We start from the raw sequence: 13,543 nt of genomic DNA, 5'->3' as shown, positions 1-13,543 counted from the left end.
ATGCATGCATGCATGCATGCATGCTAAGTCACTTCAGTCATGTCCGACTCTGTGCAACCCTATGGACAGCAGCCCACCAGGCTCCCCTGTCCACGGGATTCTCCAGTCAAGAATACTGGAATGGGTTGCCATTTCCTTCTCCCTTTACCATCTGATACTTCAACAAAAAATTCAATAAATGAACAGCAGAGGGCATTGGAGACTTTTCAGAAAAAAAAAAAAATGTAACCTACAGAAAGGATTCTGGAATTCACTTTAAGTGAGGGGTGCCCTAGGAATTTGCTAACTTAATTATAAACTTTTGAAATAAATATATCTTACAACTTCTGTTCTTCTTACAAAATCTTAATAAACTCAATAATAGAGTTTATTATTATCTAGAGTAATAACTATAATACTAAGAAGTAGTTAATGAATATGTAGGTAATCCCATTTGAAATCCCATGTTATTTGTTTTCATGCAGATGATGTACCAGAAAAAGCTTCTTAGTTAATGTAGTCAAATTTCTCTCACATTAAACACTTTGAGAAATCATCTAGTTTACAAATATCTGAAGAAGATTCTCAGGGTATACATTAAAGCAATGTGTGTGTGTGTGTGTGTGTGTCTAAGATAATATTTACTGCAAACAGAAAGTTAACTTAGAAAAACTTTAAGAGCTCACTTTAGGCTAGAGTTCTTGTATGTGCTAACTCTTCACTGCACTTCTACAAAGCAGCAATAGTGTTGCAACCATTCACATTGCAGTACCATTAACATATACTTTTGAGTAGAAATTTCATTTACATTTTACATATTTTGAGGCAATACTGTTAGTTGTGTACAGGGTCAGGATTAATACTACTTCTCGATAAAACTGTTGTCATTAAAAAATATCCCTCATTATCTCTAGTGCTGCTTTCTATCTTGATACATATTTTAATCTAATAATAATATTTTCATCCTTTTATTTCAAACCTGTGACATTATATTTGGGACTTGTTTCTTATAAACAGAATATAGACAGATATTTTAAATCTAATTCAAGAACCTGTATTAACATGTAAATTGAATCTACCTTCTTTTTTGTAATTACTTTTACATTTATACTTATTCATACCATCTTATTTTGTGTTTTCTATTAACCTTGCCTTTTTGTGCCTTTTTTGTTGTTCTTGCTGTTCCTGCTTTTCTTCATTCATGTCTTTAGTTTAAATGTTTTTCTTTGTTCATCCTTTGCCTCTATAGTAATTTGAAAGGCTATTTTCTTCTAATCATTATCCTTAACTTTTTCACATACTCGACTTAACAAATGTCTAATCGATCAATATCTCTATCTTCATCTCAAATAATAGAATTCTCTAACATAAGTCTGTTCCTTTCTATCTCTCATGTCATTTATTGTCTTGTGCTTTTTAGTTCCACCTTGTTTTTGAAGCCAAGCAACTAGTTATTATTATTGCTGTTTATATTTAAAGCTTACTTAAATTTAGCAAAGTTTACCAATTTATTTGCTCATCTCTTTCCTTCTAGATTTATTTTTGTTTGAGAGTCTTTGAGTAATTTCTTCAGACTATGAAGTGTTTTTATTTCAACCTCACTCTTAAGTAATAACTGAGTTGACATATACTGTCTCTCAGTGGGCTTGCCAGGTGGCTTCAGTGGTAAAGAATCTGCCTGCCAATGTAGGAGATGCAGACACAAGTTCTATCCCTGAGTCGGGAAGATTCCCTGGAGTGGAGTAGGAAATGACAATCCACTCCAGTATTCTTGCCTGGAAAATTCCATGGACAGAGGAGGCTGGTGGGCTACAGTCCATGGGGTCAGAAAGAGCCAGACACGACTCAGTGACATGCACACAAGCACTGTCTCTCAGTATCTCTGAAGAAATACAGTTTTTGCTAATGAGAAGTCTTCTATTTGTCTAATTTACTTCCTTTGTGGAGAATCTATTTTTTATTTTTGGTTATTTTTAAATTTTTTCCCTTTGTTGTAATAGTTTACATTTCAGTATTCTGTGTATGTTTAGATCTTTTTGTTTGCTTTGGTTTGTTTTAAAGTCAAGTTTGCTGCTGCTGCTGCTAAGTCGCTTCAGTTGTGTCCGACTCTGTGAGACCCCATAGACAGCAGCCCACCAGGCTCCCCAGTCCCTGGGATTCTCCAGGCAAGAACACTGTGGTGGGTTGCCATTTCCTTCTCCAATGCATGAAAGTAAAAAGTGAAAGTGAAGTCGCTCAGTCGTGCCCGACTCTTAGCGACCCCATGGACTGCAGCCTACCAGGCTCCTCTGTCCATGGGATTTTCCAGGCAAGAGTACTGGAGTGGGGTGCCATCGCCTTCTCCAAAAGTCAAGTTTTTTGAGGTATAATTCACACAAAGTAAAACTCACCCATCTAAAAACAAAAAAATATACAACAAAAACCCCAAAACTTTCTCCAAATCCAAGGTTGCAAAGATTCTCCTCTACATTTTCTTTTGGAAGTTTTTTTACTTTTAGGATTTACAATTAGGCCTATGCTTCATTTCAAGTTAGTTTTTATAAATTAGTTAGAGTATGAGGTGAGGAACATTTTTTTACATGAGGATGTTAAAGATCAGTTGTTCCAGCATCATGTTGGAAAATATGGTCATCTTAACGGATTAAAAAAAAACCAAACATTTAGCAAAATTCAATACCTAGTCCTGATTAAAAACCCTCCACAAACTTGGAAGCGAAGGAATCTCCTCCACCTAATATAGGCATTCATGACAAACACACACTCAGTGCCATGCTGCTGCTGCTGCTGCTAAGTCGCTTCAACCGTGTCCGACTCTGTGTGACCCCATGGACTGCAGCCCACCAGGCTCCTCCGTCCATGGGATTTTCCAGGCAAGAACACTGGAGTGGGGTGCCATTGTCTTCTCCGACTCAGTGCCATACTTCACCATAAAAGACTGGATGATTTTTCAAGATCTCAAACAAGGCACAGCTGGGCACTCTCACCACTTGATTGTTCTGGAGGCCCTAAATGTTATAATAAGGCAATAAAAGGAAATGAAAGCCATCTACATTGGACAGAAAGAAGTAAAACTGTCTATATGCAGACATGATCATCTTAGTAAAAAATTCTAAGGACTATTATACAAAGCTAACTGAATTAATTTACAAGTTTACAAGAAACAAGGTCAATAAAAAGATCAATTCTAAGGGCCAAAAATGGCATTTGGAAATTGAAATTTAAAGACAGTGCCATTTACAATAAAATACAAAATGTGAAATACTTAGGGATAAATTTAATGAAATATATACAAGACCGATCTTCTGAAAACCATGAAGCACTGCTGAGAGAAAATGAAGATTTAAGTGGAGTGAATTACCATATTCAAGGAAATAAGACTCAAGGTGGCATATCACTCACACTAATTATTGATTCATTGTTCAGTCAAAGATTTTAGCTGGCTTCTATTTTAAATTCTATTTAAAAAATAGAAATTGACAAGTTACTTCTAACTGGAAATGGAAATGGAAATGTAAAATGCCAAGTATAGCCAAAACAATTTTGAAAAAAGAGCTAAGTTTGAGGACTTATGCTACTTAATTTTAAGACTTATTTTAAAACTGCAATAATCAACACAATGTTGTATGACTGTAAGGAGAGACATTTAAATCAATGGGACAGAATAGAGACTATAGAAATAGACCTAAAAATATCTGGTTAGTTAATTTTTGAGGAAGGTGCTACTATAATTATAATACAACAATGGGAGGAGGAGACTTTTCCCAACAAATGTGCTGAAACTTTAAATACCCATATGCCTCTCCATCCCTCCTCCAAAAGAACATTAACCTTTACATCACAGCATACACAAAAATTTGAAATAGTTAAAAATTGCAAATAGAAGAGCTAAACTATAAAAGTTCTAGAAGTAAATATAGGGAAAATCTTGTGACCTCGCGTTTGGCAAAGATTTCTTAAGATACAAAAAGCATGAGTTAAAAAAGGAAAAATTATAAATTGGATTTCCTCAAAACTCAGAAGTTTTGCTTTTCAGAATGAAGAGACTAGGAAAGATTGAGAGAAAATATTTATAAAACATTAATAAGCAACTTGTATCCAATCTCCAATTAAAAATAAAATTAAAAAAGGACTATATCCAGAATATGCAAATAATTGTTACAATGATATGAAAAACTATTTTAAATGAGCAAAAAAAAAAATTTTGAACATACATGTAAACTAAGAAGATATATAAATGGCAACTAAGCCCACAAAAAAATGCTCAAAATAATTAGTCATTATGGAAATGCAAATTGAACCACAAAATTATTAGATACTATTCAAACCTACCAAAATGGCTAAAACTAAAAATACTGACAATACCAGGTATTGACAAGGATGTAGAGCAGTGGGAACCCTCATACATTGCTCGTAGGAGTATAAAATGGGAGAGCCATCTTGGAAAACCATTTGACTGTTTCTTATAGAATCAAACATAATTTACCATTTGACCCAGAAATTCCATTCCTAGGTGTTTACCCAAAATATACATTCACATGAAGACTTGTACTTAATATTCGTAGCAACTGTATTCATAATAGCCAGGAAAGAGAAATAAACATCTACCAAATGGAGAATGGCAAATAAATCATGGTGTATTTATACAATGGAGTATCATTAAGCAATAAAAGAAATGAAATATTGATATCCATAACAATGTATATGAGCTTCAAAAACCTTATGCTAAATGATAGAAGCCAGAAACAGAGAAGGCAATGGCAACCCATTCCAGTATTCTTGCCTGGAAAATCCCATGGACAGAGGAGCCTGGTAGGCTGCAGTCCATGGGGTCGCTAAGAGTCGGACATGATTGAGCAACTTCACTTTCACTTTTCACTTTCATGCATTGGAGAAGGAAATGGCAACCCACTCCAGTGTTCTTGCCTGGAGAATCCCAGGGACTGGGGAGCCTGGTGGGCTGCCGTCTATGGGGTCGCACAGAGTTGGACATGACTGACGTGACTCAGCAGCAGCAGCAGCAGCAGAAGCCAGAAACATGTATGATTCTACATATATGAAATTCTAGAAAAGGCAAAACTACTAGTGGTTTCCAGGTGCCTGAGATGGAGGGGACAGAAAGGGAAGGAGCACTGACTGTAAAGGGGCACAAAGGAAATTTTTAGAACAATGGGAATGTACATGGCAGTGATCACACCCTGTCCATATTTGTAAAAACTCATCAAATGTGTACTTAGAATGAGTTTTGTTTAACATAAATTATATACCTCAATAAAGCTGATTTTTTTTTTAATTTACTGAATTCATGTTTCCCCATTCCTCTCCTACTCCTGAGCATGAGACCCAAGTTCAGAGTTGTTAGGTAGCATTATAGTTCAGGGTGGCTGTCTAGTTAGTGGTGTCTGACCATGCTGATTCCTCCTGAGATGTGTATCCACCTGGGTCCCCTATGTGGGCCTCCATGCTGGCATCTTCTGAGAATCCTACATCCCCATTTGATGCTCAAATGTATGATCCACAGAACTTTCTGAAGTAACGTCTTCTCATCATAACAGCAAGGGCTCTTGGGGTGCAGCACTCCCGGTCACCCTCAACACCTCTCCCACTCCACTCTAAAATCTCTTCAACCCTCTCTGCTTTATCACATGAAAGGGTAGGACTGATGATGGCTCTGGAAACTTGCCACTTTCCCCAAGTCCTATTTGGCAAGAGAGGCACATTATCCCTCTGATGTCCTGCAAAGTCCAAGTTTCACTGTCTCATTTCTTGAGCTTGATCATGAGTGGACACAGTGCCTCAGGGGACCATGCCAGCTTGATTCCTCACCACCTCTCCTTGTTCCCCAGCTCAGAAGGTGTTTTGATTTATTTTATTTTTAATTTCTTCTTCCAACGTACAATAGGAAGATTATCTTGCTAAATATTCTTCTAACCCTATCAGTTCAGTTCAGTTCAGTCGCTCAGTTGTGTCCAACTCTTTTCGACCCCATGGACTGCAGCGCTCCAGGTTTCCCTGTCCATCATCAACTCCTGGAGCTTGCTCAGTCTTATGTCCATTGAGTCGGTGTTGCCATCCAACCATCTCATTCTCTGTTGTCCCCTAGTCCTCCTGCCTTCAATCTTTCCCAGCATCAGGGTCTTTTCTAATGAGTTGGCTCTTCCCATCTAATGAGTTGGCCAAAGTATTGGAGCTTCGTCTTCAGCATCAGTCCTTCCAATGAATATTCAGAACTGATTTCTTTTAGGATGGACTGGTTTGATCTTGCAGTCCAAAGAACTCTCAAGAGTCTTCTCTAGCATCATAATTTGAAAGCATCAATTCTTTGGCACTCAGCTTTCTTTATGGTCCAGCTCTCACATCCATACATGACAACTTGAAAAACCATAGCTTTGACTAGACAGACCTTTGTTGGCAATTAATGTCTCTGCTTTTCCAGTACTCTTGCCTGGGAAATCCCATGGACGGAGGAGCCTGGTAGGCTGCAGTCCATGAGGTCGCTAAGAGTCGGACACAACTGAGTGACTTCACTTTCACTTTTCACTTTCATGCATTGGAGAAGGAAATGGCAACCCACTCCAGTGTTCTTGCTTGGAGAATCCCAGGGACAGAGGAGCCTGGTGGGAGGCCATCTATGGGGTCGCACAGAGTCGGACACAACTGAAGTGACTTAGCAGCAGCAGCAGCAGCAGCAGCTTTTCTAACCCTATAATAAACAATGTAAAAACCTTTGCTTTTAGAGGAAGGAAAGAAATTGAGTAAGGGATGCTGCCTGGGGAGAGGAAGACAACAGTAGAGATCTGCCTTGGACCAGAGGAAACCTGTGAACAGGAAATACTCATGCAATGAAAATAGAAATCTGTGAAATTTCTAAATATGGGAGAAGGAACTTGCTTGCTTTACTTTCTATCTGAAAAGTTGGCTCTTCCCACAGGGCTTCCATGGTTGTCTAGTGGTTAAGAATCTGCCTGCCACTGCAAGGTACACAGGTTTGATTCCTGGTCCAGGAAGATCCCACATACCACAGAGCAACTAAGCCCCGCAAGCCACAACTACTGAGCCCATACACCACGCCTACTAAAACCCATGCACCTAGAGCCCATGCTCTGCAACAAAAGAAGCCTCTGCAACAAAAGAAGCCGCTGCAATGAGAAGCCTGTGCACCCAAACGAGAGAACAGACCCTGCTCTCTGCAACTAGAGAAAGCCCACATACAGCAACAAAGACCCAGTGCAGCCAAAAATAAATACCAATAAAATCTAGGGAAAAAAAAAGTTGGCTCTTCCATGACTCAGAGTTGACACATATTCTTTCTAAGGACTTTAAAATTTTTTAGTTGCTCCCTTTCTGCTTCTCCAGTACCCAATATCCTACACAGTCTTTCTTATCTTAGATTTAAACATCTCACAGAGGGATTTGAAGATTAGATTTACCAGGACTCTCACACCAAATCCTAAGGAGAGCTCTGGGACAAAATCATGCTAAAGAGGACCCAGGTCGCCTTTTCCAGACCATAGATTCCTGAAATAATTTGGTCCAGTCCCAGGCTGACCTCTGTTTATTTTTTCCCCTATAAAAATAATCCAAGGTATACTGTATATGAAAGCAGAGGAACCAGGCAGAGATGGGAGGAGGTTGCCATTTATTGAGGACTATATGCTGAATCTGGGCAGAGACTTTACATACACTGTCCCATTTTATCTTCGCAATAACTCTTAAATCATCTTTCAGTTAAGGAAACAGCCACTTAGAGGCTGAATGTCTTGCCCAGGGTTATACAGGAGGAGGGGAGGAATGAGATAAGCCCACACTGAGGCACTTCCAAGTAGTCGATCCATTAGCCCATGCTGTCATCCTGGTAGACTAAGTAAAAGACACTCATCCCAGTCTTAGATGGAATAACAGAAGAAGGGGGAGGACAGAGAGGAGAAGAAGAAGGGAGAGACCTGGGCTGTGGCAGATCGGAGGCAGTGACAGTCCCATATTTCATGAACACCTTTGCTAAGGAAACAGACCCATGCAGACACACAGATTCTCCTGACTGTGACATGGGGAAGAGAACAGGTGTAAATGAAGGAAGAGGTATGCAAGGCAATGGTCTGATTAGATAGACAAATGTTGGAATGTTATGAATGTGCTTTCTGGTATCATGTTTTTTTAATTCAAGCAAAGATAATAGAATTTGAAAACCATGGACATTTTCATAGCAAGAGTGAGGAATGGCCTACAATGTGAAGATTTTAGGTTGTATGCACATGTGTAAGAATCTCTGTTTAACAGACCTTCTGGGAGACTGGCAGAAGATGGCAGAAGATGTCAGAAATGCCCAGAAGTACTTGGGCATTTCATACCTCCCACAGGCTTTGATACTCAGTCTCTGCTTAATACTAAATTATTTGGAAACTATTAGGGAGATCAATAGGACCTCTCAGGCACTCTGAATTTCTGAAGCCTGACCGGACTTGTAGATTGATTATAAATTATTGCAGATGTAAGATCCAGCATTTCTTGTCATACTTCGTATATGTGAAGGCATTCCTTTGCTTTGTAACTATAACAACAGGTTCTATAGCCCATGGTTTTACACAGATCAGTCTTAAGGCCTTTAGGACTGACAATCGCTGTTCTACAAGCATTAATTTGTTTCTGATTTATACTCTGCTGGCCTGCTCTTTCCCAAAGGTATCCTAGCCTTACATCTTTGTGGCTACAGAAGTTGAATTCCATCAGCCTGCCTGTGTTCTTGACCCTGCTTTCCACTACTGGAGGCCTAGGGGCAAGAGCTTTGCTAGGACCATGGCAAGTGTCCCACAGAGCAAAATGCAAAAGGGTAAGGGATTTAGAGCAGTAAACATGGGTTTGAATAAATACTGTCGTTTATTGCTGTCTGATCTTAGTCACATCATTTATATTCTCTGACCTTCAATTCCCTCACCTATGAAATGAAGATAATTATTCTTATGGAACATGGCTGTTGTAAGGATTAAGTAAAACAATATGAGGGAAAGTTTTGTTTAAATAGTAAGGGACTATATAAATGTTCTTATAATTAGGTGCACAGGTAAGTGACCACTGGGCAAGAGTAGCTGCATGCTAATGGGGGCAATCAGGAGGATATGTTAGAGACAAAAATCATGTCAGTTTCACATCTATGTAGAAGAACTGTTTCTATGACAGTTTTTCTACATAGATGGTACTCACCATCACAACCCAATATGTTATACCCACTCAGAAATGAGTAACATAGAGCTCCTTTTAGCAGTGCAGATTTCTAAGAAGAAAGCAGGAAGCTTTAAAGAAAGGATAGCTTTTCTTATATCCGTGTTTGGGGGGGCGGTGTTCAGGAGGAAGTGATAGAACTATGAAATGAGTTGGGAGTGGAGCTAGAGCTCTCTCAGCATCTTTCCATCCCAGAGAAGGGAGCTCATCCTGTAAGAGTCCTGGGTTCTCTATGATCATGGGCAGTTAACAGTTCCTCACTGGTCGTGGTGGTTGTTTAGACACTGAATCATGTACGACTTTTGCAACCCCATGGACTGTAGCTCGCCAGGTTCCTCTGTCCATGGGATTTCCCAGGCAAGAATCCTGGAGTAAGTTGCCATTTCCTTCTCCAGGGGATCTTCCAGACCCAGATATCAAACCCATGTTTCCTGCATTGACCGGCAGATTCTTTACCACTGAGCTATCTGGGAAGCCCTCCTCATTGATTACACATACATATATTATCATTTAAGACAACTCTCTAATACTGCGAACATTTACTTTAAAGTTTAGATATGCACTTGGAGCTTCCTCTCAAGAGTTTTAAGTGTATGAAATGTTTTTAATTAAAGGATGTCCAAGCAACATTGTTAGTTTAACACTTTGATTATGAACCAGATTTTATCTACTGACTGCTGCTGCTGCTGCTGCTGTGAAGTCGCTTCAGTCGTGTCCAACTCTTAGCAGCCCCATGGACTGCAGCCTACCAGGTTCCTCTGACCATGGGATTTTCCAGGCAAGCATACTGGAGTGGGGTGCCATTGCCTTCTCTGCTACTGACTGCAGTGGTTTTATTTATTTTTTTCTGTACAAGAATGGCTTTTTGTGGGGTTTTTTTCAAGATTCTTTTTTGAGTGACTCTTTTTCTGTCTCATTTTTTTTTTTTTTTAGGAACAGAAAGAAGCTGTGGTTTGATTTGTTGGGTCTTTGAATGACAAAGCTTTTCTATTCCCTCTTCTTAAAAACATGACATGAAATCTGTATCTATACGTTATTAATAAAAAAAAGTTTCAAGTATAATCTTGTCTTTGCATGGTACTAAAGGATATTATATAATTGTACATAGAATAAAGTACCTAGACATGAATAAGTTCAATAATTGTATCTGTTGCATTTAAGACTGCCAATGTCTTAATATCTGATAATGATCTTGTTGTTATTGTTGAGTAAATTGGATCCGAGGTGACTGCAGGCTGTGTGTTGCGTTGGCTGCCCAGTATTCTGAGCCTGTCACACTGTGGACCAGAGGCCTCTCAGAAAGAAAAGCCTTCAGTGTAGACTTTAACGTTACCTTCAAAAGAGCATACACGTGTAATCACAGAGATACACTGACAGGATTGAGAGGCACTTGCCCTACAACTTTAAATATACCAGAGTTTTTTAACCCCGTTTTGACATTTTTATGTTTTTTAATAAATATAGGAAACTGAAACAACAAAAAATTAGGTGTCCCAGACTTTTCCCGTCCGCCAAGGGGTCTAGCTCTGAATTACTATAGAAATGTTTATGTAACTAACCTTTTATAGCAGTGGGTGATGGGGAAAGGAGCATGTGATTATGTTTCCAGGGCAATTAAAAATGCTAAATTATGAAAAATAATGCCCAGGTTCTGTGTGGGGCAAAGAAATACTAGTTTGACTTTACAGTACACCTCACTATTCTAAGATAAGCAAAATGTGTGCCCGTTAGTGACTAGTGATATCAAAAGGCAATACGGTGGTTTCCTGCTACATCTACTTTGAAACAAGCATTGCCATTTTACCTTCAAAGTCATATCATTTGTGTATCCTGCCCATTCTCTGGTGTGCAGGGTTTTCAGTTTTTTGCATGTGTTTCTTGTAAATGTCAAGACAAATTTCCTGAACAGTGCAAAATCAAGACAAAATGATCACCTCTTTAGTTTTAGGGAAGAGGAAGTAGTGGTGTATCTTACAAAACAAGGCATGCCCTGCAATGTGTATTGCTTAATTATTCTCTGGGAAGCTTCCTATTTTGGCTCTGTCTTTTAGCCCCGAGGTGAAGTGTGAATAATAGAGGAGTTGAGTGTTCTTCTGCAATGGGACTAAAGCTTTTTCTTTTCTTCTTTCCTCCTTTAGCGGCCTTTTGTTTTTCTGTGTCAAAGCTCAGTACGTGTCCTTTCCCTTCATACAGCCACAGTCTCTCTCCTCTGGACTCCTACAATTTAGCATGGTGCTGCCTTGGTACTGCTCTCAGTACCTCACCTTCCAGTCAGGGTTGCTTCCCTGCAGACCTTTCCCTGCGAATGGCACTCACTGGGAACATGTAGTTGCCCCATAACCCTGCTTCTGCATCCATGCTTTCACAGCATCTCCTTCAGTTACTCATAATTTTTATATTTATCTCTGTGATTCTGTGATTAATTGCCATCTTGCTCACCAGTCTGTGAACCTCCCTGAGGTCAGGGACTTGTCTGGTTTTGCTCACTATGGCATCCATCTGCTACCCATAGCACAGGGACTGGCTCAAAGCCTCTAAATTGTCTCCTTGCCTCCAAATTCACACCCTTTCCAGACCATTCTTCTCACTGCCAGCAACATCTTTACAAATTCAGATAACACTTCTCTGCAAAAAATGTAATGGCTCCCAATACATACAGATTAAAATCTAAATTCTAGGATACAAGTTTCTTTTTAAGCCTTACCTACATTTCTAAGAAAACTGCTTTTTATTTAGGTTTATTTTATCTTCATGGACTACACTAAAATCTATGATTGTGTGGATTACAACAAACTGGAAAATTCTTAAATAGATGGGAATACTAGACCACCTTACCTGCCTCCTGAGAAATCTGTATGCAGATCAAGAAGGAACAGTTAGAACTGGACATGGAATAACAGACTGGTTCCAAATAGGAAAAGGAGTACGTCAAGGCTGTATATTGTCACCCTGCTTATTTAACTTATATGCAGAGTACATCATGTGAAATGTTGGACTGGATGAATCACAAGCTAGAATCAAGGTTGCCAGGAGAAATAGCAATAACCTCAGATATACAGCTGACACCACACTTATGGCAGAAAGCAAAGAGGAACTAAACAGTCTCTTGATGAAAGTGAAACAGGAGTTGAAAAAGTTGGCTTAAAATTCAACATTCAAAAAATGAAGATCATGGCATCTGATCCCATCACTTCATGGCAAATAGATGGGGAAACAATGCAAACAGTGGCGGACTTTATTTTTGGGGGCTCCAAAATCACTGCAGATGGTCATTGCAGCCATGAAATTAAAAGACACTTGCTCCTTGAAAGAAAAGCTACGACAAACCTAGACAGCATATTAAAAAAGCAGAGACATTACTTTACTGACAAAGGTCCATATAGTCAAAGCTATGGTTTTTCCAGTAGTCATGTATGCACGTGAGAGTTGAACCATAAAGAAAGCTGAGTGCCAAAGAACTGATGCTTTCAAACTATGGTGCTGGAGGAGACTCTTGAGAGTCCCTTGGATGGCAAGGAGATCAAGTCAGTCAATCCTAAAGGAAATCAGTCTTGAATATTCATTGTAAGGACTGATGTTGAAGCTGAAGCTCCAATACTTTGGCCACCTGATGCGAGGAACTGACTCACTGGAAAATACCCTGATGCTGGGCAAGATTGACAGCAGGAGGAGACGAGGATGACAGAGGCTGAGATGGTTGGATGTATCACCAACTCGATGGACATGAGTCTAAGCAAGCTCCGGGATTTGGTGATGGACAGGGAAGCCTGGCATGTTGCAGTCCATGGGGTCGCAGAGAATCGGACATGACTGAGCAATTGAACTGACTGATTGTACCTTATCTTGTATGACATAGAAATTATTTCCCTGCATTCCTCCCTCTTTAGATTGTAAATCACTTGCATCTTTGTAGACTCTTGATTTTCATAAAATGACTCAATAAATGTTTGCGTAATTGATTTAGGTATTATGGAGATATATGGCTCTAGAATCACTATGCTTGATAGCTATGTAGTTCTTACACCAGGCATTTAGACGTTTTATAAATATTCTCTTGTTTATATCATTGTGGCCTATGAGTATATATTGTTGTTTTATTTATGGCTTTTAATTCATATTGACTGCAGCATGATAATATTAGTACAATGGGCTTTGCTATATTAACTAATCCTTGAATTTTTTTTGTCTGTTAAACTTTGGTATCTACTTAAAGCCTTTCAGTCTCTATATTTAACTAGATTTACTAGTGTTTTATATTTAATTCACATGAGACTTTTGCATTTGCCTCTATTGTGTTTTTTAACTTTCTTACTCTCCCTTTCTTTTCTAAAGGTTGAAGTTTGTCTGATAA

General features: G+C 39.0%; 1 protein-coding gene across 1 annotated transcript in view; it reads left to right on the top strand.

Annotated features, from left to right (window-relative positions):
- The window catches only part of CCDC146 (coiled-coil domain containing 146), a 141,385-nt gene that overhangs the window by 5,856 nt on the left and 121,986 nt on the right, over positions 1–13,543 (top strand). The gene's annotated exons all lie outside the window — the stretch shown is intronic.

The sequence above is a fragment of the Bos javanicus genome, chromosome 4 (genome assembly GCF_032452875.1).
Source record: "Bos javanicus breed banteng chromosome 4, ARS-OSU_banteng_1.0, whole genome shotgun sequence".
NCBI classification, from domain to species: domain Eukaryota; kingdom Metazoa; phylum Chordata; class Mammalia; order Artiodactyla; family Bovidae; genus Bos; species Bos javanicus.
Note: the sequence above shows the minus strand (reverse complement) of the source record. Positions and strands in the feature narration are given on the sequence as shown.